Below are 11,177 nucleotides of genomic sequence, written 5' to 3'. Positions count from 1 at the left end.
TTTTTTTTTTTTTTTTTTGCATCAGTGATAAGGCATACATTTGCACAGACAAGCCAGCAAGTTTTGAGAAGTATCTTTTATGGTCGGAAAGTAACAGAGAAGGTTTCTATGGATCCCAAATTGGTTAGTCACTAGGTATGCAATTATAAAGGCAAAATAGTGCCGGATCTTTAACCGTATATCAGGGTCAGTTTTTGTTCATGCCCAAATGACTACACCTTCCTCATTGGCCCTGGAGTCCTACTATTTTGTGCCTTCATTTGTGTTACATACATAGCTGCAAGCAAATTATTTTTCCCCTTTCTTTTATTCAAACAATAATTTTCAAAGCAAAAAAGAGGAAAGAAATCACTGGCAGAAATAATCCTGCTGTTATTGGTGTTTGTTTAAAATAATGGGACTTTTTTTCTTGTTATTAACTCTTCCTAAGGGAACTGTCACATATTATTAATAGTACTTGTCTTTTTTTGTTTTACTTTAAGAGCATAAACTCGTTTTTATTTTGCACACTTCTCTCATTTCCCTGAGAATGTACCAGAAAAAAAACAAGGATACATAGATCTGTCTCTATGTTTTTCTTATTCTTCATTTAGTTTTTTTCTTTCTTGTCTAAAAATTGAGATTTCCTATTTATTGGAATAGATTATTGGTTCTAATATAGCACATGTCTATAAGAAATGCAGACTTAACTATATTTCTACAATGCCTTTCCAAAGTTTTCATTGGTTTTTATGGTAATGCATCACTAAACTCTTAGTTTTTGCTTTTCTATTAATAAATATATAATATGTACAGAATTACTTGATCACAAAAGTACTTGATAGTTCCAAGAAAAATATGAATGAATTTTCTGTGGCCAGTTAGGAATACATCAGTTTGATGCATCTAATAAGGTACTGTATTTGGAGAGAAAAGGAGGCTATCTCCATATTCTGCCAGTCTCCAAGATATTCTATTCTTTTAACATCTGGCTTCTTCCTATCACAGTTATCAAGCTGAGAATGTTCATTCTCTAAGTCACCAGAGGTGTAATGTATGCTTAAACAGTCACATTAGTGGCCTAAAAATTCTTTAACCAAAAACAAAAAAGTGTTCTCTCTTTGGTCATTTCATATAATAAAAAAATTTAATATTTTAGAGAGGTTATTGCCTTGAATTAGGTGCTTTAACAATTGATTTCCAAGGGAATATTAGCATTGATTTTTTCCTCAGAAAAGCAGATATGATTTAATAGGGAAAATTATTATTCTATTGATATTTCTTATCTCATATTTTACACAGGTAAATTGAAGTGAAAAATGAGCTACTGTGTGGTACAGTCAAAATACAAGGAGAAAAAATATTTAGACCAATAAAGTGCTCTCTAAAAATTTTATTTTTGGGACTTATCAAAATAATTGCCTCAATTCTTCTCTTTATTGTATACATAGCCTTAATTATATACTTATGACTCAGCTGGGCTGATGCACAGTAACTTTATTAAAGGAGAAATTGGACTTTTGTTATTTCCTAAAGCAGAACATGGCATGTTCTCCCTGCTATAAGAAAACAATGTTTTCAACTTTATAACCATAAATGCACATAATAACAGGGAAAATTAGCCACAGTTCTCCCTTACTCGCCTGAGCCCCTTCTTTAAAGGACTATTTGTTATTTATATAGTGTTAAAGATAATATTCCTTATCTTTGAAGTATAAGACAGAGAGGCACAGTATAAGAATTATTTATAACTTTTTAGAAACAAATAACTACTTGAAAAGGAACCTTATACAATTAGGGTATTATTTTTAGATTTGGTGAACATTTATAGTATATTAAAAATTAAATGTTTAAATTTTGCAGATTTTTTTATATTAGGCACCTTTTAAGTTCCCTGCATATTTGGCTATCACTATCAACTTGAAAACATTCCATCTGAAGTATCATCAAATATATATTTTGTAGGACAATTTATATAGGATGTGATTTGACCTACCATATTAAAACAGACACAGATTACATATCCTGCTTTCAACCAAAATTATAGATTTCCTTTGAAATGTGCTGCAGATTTGACAGAGGTATATTATGTTTTAGGAAAATATAATGAAGATGGTCCAAATCCCAACTGAGATTTAGCTGGATGGCTGATCTGCACTAGACTTAAGAGGATGTATCATTTTGTCTGCATATAAACACATAGGGCTGAATATGTCAAAAGGATTTGCCATTAATAATTTTCTTCAATGTAAACATTCCTAATAATTTTAATTGATTGTTGCTCCTAAATTAATCATTTCCCAAAACATGATTATTTTTAATATATATGTAAAAGACTTAAAAAATAATAAAAGGTAATATGTCCATTTTTAATTTTGTTCCCAGCCATATGCAATGGTTTCCTGATAGAAAATACCGTAAGAATACTGAGTATTTTTTCAGAATTTAATTTTACCACTGAACCTGATTTTAGCACATAAGAGTCTAAATACTAAGTTGTTCATTCTAAAAGGGGACATCAGTAAAAACAAGGAATTTATGAAATTTTTACTGTAATTTTAATATCTGTTATACAGGGGAAGAACGATCAGGAAAAATATAAGCTGGCAACTTAACCTTTTGCTTTTCAACAACAAAATAATATTGAAAATCTGTTATGATAACTCACAGATCCAGAAGTCGGTGGAAATGGACAAATGTTTTAGAAAATACTATCCATGTGTTTAAGAAAGCCTCACAATTTAGTGACACTAGGACAATTCATAAAATACTGTAATACAATAGAGAGAGGTGGAATGTTATTTTGGTTTTATTTCATCATCACAATTATAAAAAAATTAATGAGGTTTTTTTATAATCATATTCTTTACCATATTCAGAGTTAAAAATTTTCAAATTGTAATAAGTACCTAACAACTGACTTTTATTCACTTATGATAAGTTTTCAGTTACCAAATTAAGACCTTTTCAGTATCTATGAGTAAAAGAAATAGATGATTATATCAGACCAGGAGCAGAGAATTTATAATATATGTGCTTTATAGCAAAATGCATTAAATTATGGATAAAATTTACAGCTCATATGTAGCTGCTGCCAATAAGAAGGCTCAGAATTGTTCTCTGGATTAATTTTACATCCTGTTTTCTGTCACTTTTACCAGTCTTCTTAGCTTTGTGTACAATAATGTTAAGCCAATTTGATGAAATGGTACAGGTTGTAGCAGTCTATAAATTGTCGGTACATTCAGCTCTTCTAGGTGAGCAATACTGCTGCTATTTTTCTAGGAATAGCAATCATTTAAAAATGCCAAATAGCTAACTGCTATCAACTCTTTCTTGTATATTGTTTCTCTGGAGAAGGAAGTTTTTGTGTGCCAATAATCATCAAAGACATGTTTTATAAGAATGTTGATGTTCAGAATTTCATGAAAGTATTTTATCCCTATAATTTGCTTGTGAGTGTAAAACAATTTATGTAAATCTTTACTTTATACAAAATATATAGTCTGTTGTACTTGAGTAATTTGGTCTATGGAATTTTTAAAAACCTTCATTTAGCAGTAATATTCACATTTTTATTTTAGACAGTTCATGTGTTCGATTTTGTTATGTCAGTATAAATGAGAAAAAGAAGTGGATCATGCAGCTAATGAGTAACCATTTTGTAAAGTTTCAGCAAACTTAACATTATTCCATCTCATTTAAAGGTTAAAAAAGAAGAGACAACTGTAGCCAAAGTAGAAATTTATATTCTACACATCTAAACTGTTTCCTAGCAGCTTTTGGACTATGTATTACTTGATGTTAAAGTATCTTTTATTTGTAATAAATGTTCAAATTTCTATTTAGAAGCTCCGATGTACACCTAGATTAAATCAAATCACAGTTTTATGCTTTTAAAATACATGTCTTTCAAACTGTATATTTTAATTTCTGAGTGCATGTTATATAGTATTTAATACTTCAGATGTCTTGGCAAATTCAATATAAATATTTATTCCCACAGTGATATATGAGATATCTCTTAAAAATTATGAATATGTACTATCTCCTTCAAAGTCATCCTAGCCTATGCTGTATCAAAAGTATTGTATATTTTATGGAGATTTAGTGATATACATGTAAATGTTTTTTAAGTTATTTTATTGAAGTTCAATCTTTACATAAAATTAAAATCTTTTTTTAAAAAAAGTGTCAGCGCCAGAACTGTAAATGAAAATAATCAAATAAAAGTTAAAATAATTCATTACTCATTAACTTCCCTTGCACTTATTTTTTAAATTATCTTCCTCGGATCCATGTTAGATAGTTAAAGCATCTACAAAGACAATCTGCCTCTATATGTTCATGCAGTCCTACTCATTTTAATATTGTATTTATTTTGATTATGGATAAGATTAATCATCTTTAAAAAATATTTTATAATACCTACATTTTTTTCTAAAGAATTATTCTAAATAGTGAATGTAAAACTGTGAAATGCGGTACTTAGGAACCCTTGAAGTAATAATTCTGGTTATTGTGAGAACCAGATGTTGACGTGAACCATTAAGTTGAGTTCTCAAAAATTATCTTTGGTTGTTGTTTTGTAAGTGAAAATGAAAATTGTGCTGGAAGACCAGTTGACAGTTCCTTTTGGGACTCTGTTGCTCTCCCTTGCCATTCTGCCTCAATCATAACTATAATTAGCAAATGTACACTTGTTTGATATTGGCACTCTCTAGACACATCTCCATAGTTAGTTGTGTGTCTTCCAAAGCCTCTCTTAGAAATAGCCCAAGGAGATCTTCTAGAATACTCTAGACCTACTGTCACTCAAAGGCTTACAGTAGAGTTACATTTAACCAAGGTTCTTAATGTCAGCAGGTAAGGCAAAAATCCGAGTCAAATGACCCTTGAAAATCCCACAAATTACCTATCAATTGCCCATTCACCTGAATAGTGGACACCTGAATAGTGCAGTACATGTCAGTATCAGTGGGCAGAAAAACCCTCATTTAATTGTCTAATCCTGTGGGGTAAACACTGTCATATCTTTTCCAGGTGTTAAAACTTAAGTTCAAAATATTTTTGTCAATTGCCGAAGATCATACTAGAAAGTTATAAAAAGTTATACAAAGTCTTCTTTGCAGTGACTCACCAAAAGTCTTCCTCTCTATGTGCTCCTTTGGAACATCATCTTTTCAGACCTAGGAAGATAAATTTAAAACAGAAAGAAATTGTGGAATTCTTGCATTATAACGTAAAAGAATGCATAGAAAATTGGATTCCTCATTTTTAACCTGGATTACAGGAACAAATCCTAAAAATCTTCATTTATAGACTCTTGTCAAATATTAGGCAATATAATGCAGTATCTAAGAGGTCAGACTGAATTCAAATCATCTAGATTTGAATGCCAGCTTTTCAATTTACTGCCTAGTACCATAAATTACTGAACTACACTTATGCCTCACTTTCATTGTCTATAAAATGAGATGTGCTTACCATCTACCTCACATGTGCATTGTGAGGGTTATCAATGAATCATGTAAGGCAGGTAGAGCAGTAGCATATAGTAAGGACTGGATAACTGTTAGCTTTGGGTTTCATCATCCGTATCCTATCCCTGATGATATGAAGGTCACAACGTTCAAAGCACAGGCACTTTGCTGATAAAGTCCTTTCCTGAGAACAACTACTAGGAACAGGAGCACATTGGCTTCTTTGACATATGTCCTCCCACTGACCAGAATGATTTGAGCTGATCTGGCTGACTAGCCTGCTGTTCTTCTTCCTTTCTCCCTCTTTTCCATATGCATCCTCCTGAATGGCAGTTGATGAAAAGAACAACCTTCCTATATTCCCCAGATTAACAGGATTAAATACACAATTTCTATGATCTCACAGTCAAGACATAAAATAACTTTCAAATCAGTAATCTCTCATTTGAAGTTTTTACTCTGTTTTAAAAAGTAATTTTTGAAACCTGATTCAAACCAAAACAGTGACATTAACCCTTCACTAAATAACTGTATTGAAATTAAGCTTATCTTACTATAGATGCTTTGAATGCAGTATAAAACATCTAAGCTACTTCTTTTAACCTTTAATGTTTTGTGTGCTTTTCTACTGCACCTCCAAAAACTAATTTCATGATCAGCATGCAGCATAAGTTAATTTTTTACACCAAAGAAAATTTTGGTGTGCTTTACTTTTAGTAAATAGATACTAAGCTCACAAAACATACATTAGAACGGCAGTTCTCCAAGAATGGTGCTCAGACTAGCATTGGCATCACCTGAGTTTGTTACAAATGCAAATCCATAGGCCTTGCAGGACCTGCTGAATCAGATTCTCAGAGGATACAGCTCTGGAAACCATTTTCAACAATTCTCCAGGTGATTTATTTCAGCACACAATAGTTTAGAAACCACTGCACAGAACTTTGGAATCAACACTTTAAAAAGGAATCTGGTGTGTTCTTTTAAATGGTAAGTTCATCTAGTGAATAATAAAATGATCAAATGGATGTACATGCAGGTTGCTCAGGGATTTGAAAAACTGTCTTATTTCCACCTCAGGGACCTTGTACAGGTAGCTGCCTCTGCCTGGTATTCTTGTTGCCCTACTCTTTATGTATCCAGCTCTTTTCTTGTCATTTTCAGCTCAAAATCCTGTCTTCCCAGAGCCTGACTTGATTCTATGTAATGCAATCGTGCCTTTCATCTGAATACATTACCAAGTCACTCTTTCATTTTCTTCACAGTATTATTATTTGAAGATTGTTACTTTTCTTATTTCTTTCCTGTTTCTCCCACTAGGATGGCAGTCCCCATACTTTTTGGCACCAGGGATTGGTTTCATGGAAGACAATGTTTCCAGAGATCTGGGAGATTGGGGGTTGGTGGGGGAATGGTTTGGGGATGAAACTGTTCCACCTCAGACCACCAGGTATTAGATTCTCATAAGGGGTGCACAACCTAGATCCCTTGCATGCACGGTTCACAGTAGTTTTTGTGCTCCCATAAGATTCCACTGATGTGACAAGAGGCAGAGCTCAGCTGGTAATGCTCACTTGCCAATCTCTCACCTTCTGCTCCATGGCCAGGTTCCTAACAGGTCATAATCAGTACGAGTCCATGGCCTGGGTGCTGAGGATTCCACACTAGAAGATACACTGCATGAAAGCATGGAATTATTCACTACTGCCTCTCTAGCACCTCATACAGTGCCTGACATATAGTATGTGCTCTATAAATTTTTTTAAATGAATAGGTGCATGCATCTCAAGCATTCCTGCAGCCAGCAAAGGAACAGTGGAAGTTTTTCCCAGGCTGGAAAACAAAAGATTAAAACAGCACCATGGCACCATGCTTACATTAACAACAACAAAAAAGCTTCACAGTGAACCTCTGCATAGCATAGCTGCTTTAATCAAACAGCAAATCTGTACAGGATATGAATGCATGCGTGTTTACATAAATACATTTGGATGATACATTTAGATAGTTTCTTATTCCTGTTACATGGGAAAACATACAGGAAAACATAATTTAAAAAATCATTAAATATTAAGATAAAACATACAGGAAAACATAATTTAAAAAATCATTAAATATTAAGATAAAGTTGGGTGGAATCTGCATTTTATAATTATTCTATTTATACATTTTCTTTATAGAATAACACACTCATTTATACATTTTCTTTATAGAATAAGTGCTAGATACTTAACATCCATGATTTCATTCTATCCTTACAAAAACCCTATATCCAAAACACTATTATCACCCCTATTTTATGAATTACAAAAGGACTGAGTTAGAATAAGTAGTCACTTACATTAAGTAGCTCAGCTTTGTAAATCTGAATTTAGACCAAGGTTAATTGGGGCACAAGTCATTTTTAACCAGTACCCTTTACTGTTTTTTACAATGTGCTTTATCATGGAAAATTGTAGTAGCTGTCTCGATCTAAAAATTTTGGTACCGTTTTCTTCCTGCAGGGTCACTGGTTATGGATTTAAGAACTAAAGTCTAACTACTGACATACTGACAACTGGATAAAAGCTTACAGTGTAATTTGGAGGCAAATGTGAAAGAATCAAGATTTAGTTAGGACTCTGTTTTTGGAAGTTTTGAAATGTTTATGGAACATTTACAATTATGAATTAACCCAGAAACCTAACAAACTTCCTTGCTCTGAAGTCTAGGATCTGAAATTAATATAGTCAGTTCAGCTTAGTTTTGATTAGTGTTAGCATGGTATATGCTAACCATCTCTACTTTTAATCTACGTGTCTTTATATTGAAAGTACGTTTCCTGAAAACAACATATAGTCGAGTCTTGTTTTGGATCCATTCTGACAGTGTCTCATACTTCATGTATTTAGATAAGCATTAACTTTTGAAGTGATGTCTATCTGCCATGTCTATTCGTGTTTTCTATTTGTTGCCCTTGTACTTTGTTCCAATTTTTGTCTTCCACTTTTTTTCTGCCGTTTTGGGTTTTAACTGAGTATTTTATGTTATTCCATTTTCTCTCCTAGTGTATCAGTTACATTTCTTTCTTCACTGTTTTTAGTGGTTGCCCTGGAGTTTGCAATGTACTACTTATCCAAATCCACTTTCAGAAAACACTATACCCCTCTGTGGGTAAAGCAAGTACCTTACACTATTCCTAATTCCTCCCATCCCTCATTTCACTGCTGTCCTTCACTTCACTTGTACATAAGCTATAATAATTGGATATATGGTGGCTGTTATTTTAAACAAACGGTTATTTGTTAGATCAACTTACCTTCACTCATTCCATTTCTAATACTTTTCCATTTTTTGTGCAGATCAGAATTTCTGACCCATATCATCTGCCTTCTCTAGGAAGAACTTCTTTAACATTTCTTGCAAGTTAGGTATACTGACAACAAACTCCCTCAATTTTTTCTGAAAAAGTCTTATTTCACCTTTACTTTTGAAGGATAATTTCTCAGAATACAGAATTTCAGACAGGTGGATTTTCTTTTTTAAGTGTTTCACCCCACTCTTTTCATGCTTGCATGGTTTCTAAGGAGAAGGCAAATGTAATTCTTTATTCCTTTATAGCTGCCTTTTTTTCCCTTTGGATCTTTCAATATTTTTAATGTGATTTTTCTAAAGTTTGAGATGCCTAGCTATCAATTTTGAGGGGTTTAATATTATTGTTTGGCATTTATCCAGCTTCCTATATCTGTGGGGTTTTGTTTGACGTTCTTGCTTCAACTATTTCTTCTGTTCCTTTCTCTCTTTCTTTTCTTCTGGGGCTCCCATTATATGTATGTTATACCTTTTGTAGTTGCCCCATAGTTCTTGGAGATTGTTCCTTATTTTTTATTGTTTTGATCTTTTTACTCTGCTATTTTAGTAATTGAAGTTTCTACTGACATAGACTTAAGCTCAGAGATTCTTTCCTGAGCTGTGTCCAGTCTATCAACAAGCCCTTCGTCAAAGGCATTGTTCATTTCTGTCAGTGTATTTGTCTCCAGCACCTCTGATTCTTAGAAATTTCATCTGTCTGCTTACCTCACCCATCTGTTCTTTTGTATTATCTACCTTTTCAACTAGAGCCTTTATAGTGTTTTAAATTGTCAGTCTGATAATTCTGACATCCCTGCTATATCTGAGTCTGATACATGAGTGCTTTGTCTTTTCAAATTGTATTTTTTGCCTTTTAGTATACCTTGTAATTTTTCATTGAAAGCTAGATATACTGTACTGGTTTAAAGAAACTCAGACAAGTAAACTTTTGGTGACATGGTGATAAGATAAGAGGGAAGGAGAAGTATTCTATAGTTCTATGATTATGTTGCAGTCTTTTAGTTAGCCAGTGCCCTGGGCTGTGAACCTCACAAGTGCTTCTCAGTTTTTTCTCCCTCTAAGTGGGAAGGGACAGCTAGAGTAGGCTGGGGTTCAGTATTCCTTTCCCCAAAGTCAATTAGGCTCTGATTAAACCCTAGTAAGTTAGGCCATGATAAAAGAATTTCTCTTTAGGACTGGCTTTATTAAAAGCGACAGAATCCTCTGGCATATTTCAAAATGTTTGATTTTCTCTTCCCCCTACCAGAAGCACAAGGGTACTTTTCTCCCGTCATCATTCTATAAACCTGGTTTATAGAATATGTGAAAGTAAAACTTTAAAAAATGTGTCAGTGAAGGGGGAGGTGTCCTCACTATCACTGGGCCCCATGGAGTTTTTAGTTCAGACTTGTTCATACTGAGCTTCCAGCAATTTGCCTATTATAGTTTAGGTTTTCCTGTCCAGGCACTGGTTCCCATGGAGGTTTCTACTTAGGTTTCTGCTCTGGTAAATAGTGATTCTCTCTATCCATCTGTCTGTTTCTCCAATTTGGGGGACAGCAATTTCCCTGTGACCTTACTTTTCACATAGAAGAGTTAGTGATTTTCAGTTTGTTTAGCACTTTCCTTTTGAGGACAGTGTGTAACTTCCAAGCTCCTTACCTGCCAGACCAGAAACTGAATAAGCTTCTACAACTCTGTAAAATACAACATGAAAAATTCCAGCTAAGGCAAACACATTATCTTTTTACATGAATTAAGAAACCATTTCCTACCAGGAAAAACTACTGGGCAAATGACCAGAAGACACTGAAGCCTTCTCTGAGGTCTTCAGAGGCAGAGAAGTCCTCTACCCGGAAGCTCCAAGACAGCTCACCTTGACACATGGTAAAGATAAGCTGTCACCAAGACAACTGTACCTTTAAAAACAAAAAAAATTAAAAATTACCTTTATTTCTGAAGTTTAATCAGAAATCTTAACGAATATGAAGGTGCCAAGAGTTTAGCCTTCAAACTCTTAGATGTTAGAGTTAATTTATCAACACTTAATAAATATAACAAAGGTATATCTGGCAATTACATGATCTCTTCCTCCCTTGAGAAAAAAAGATGTTCAACTGTGGAAAAGAAACTGACACAGTGGCCTTTTTTAAAAAGCTATCTTGCTTATCCCAAATCAGAAAATGTTCACAGTCACTGTACTGACTCCTACCTGCAAACCAGGAATATAATCCTAATCCCCCCACTGACTAAATGGACCCCCTCTTAATCAAGGGAACCCTAGAGAAACCTTAAAAACTGAGTTATCAGCCATGAGGGTAAGGGATGGTAGACAAGCCTCATTATACCCTCTACCATTTTGGAATTTACTCACAACTGACCAGC

Source organism: Cebus imitator, unplaced genomic scaffold (genome assembly GCF_001604975.1).
Source record: "Cebus imitator isolate Cc_AM_T3 unplaced genomic scaffold, Cebus_imitator-1.0 Scaffold477, whole genome shotgun sequence".
Lineage (NCBI taxonomy): Eukaryota > Metazoa > Chordata > Mammalia > Primates > Cebidae > Cebus > Cebus imitator.
The sequence above is the reverse complement of the archived record's forward strand: the minus strand, read 5'-3'. Positions refer to the sequence as shown.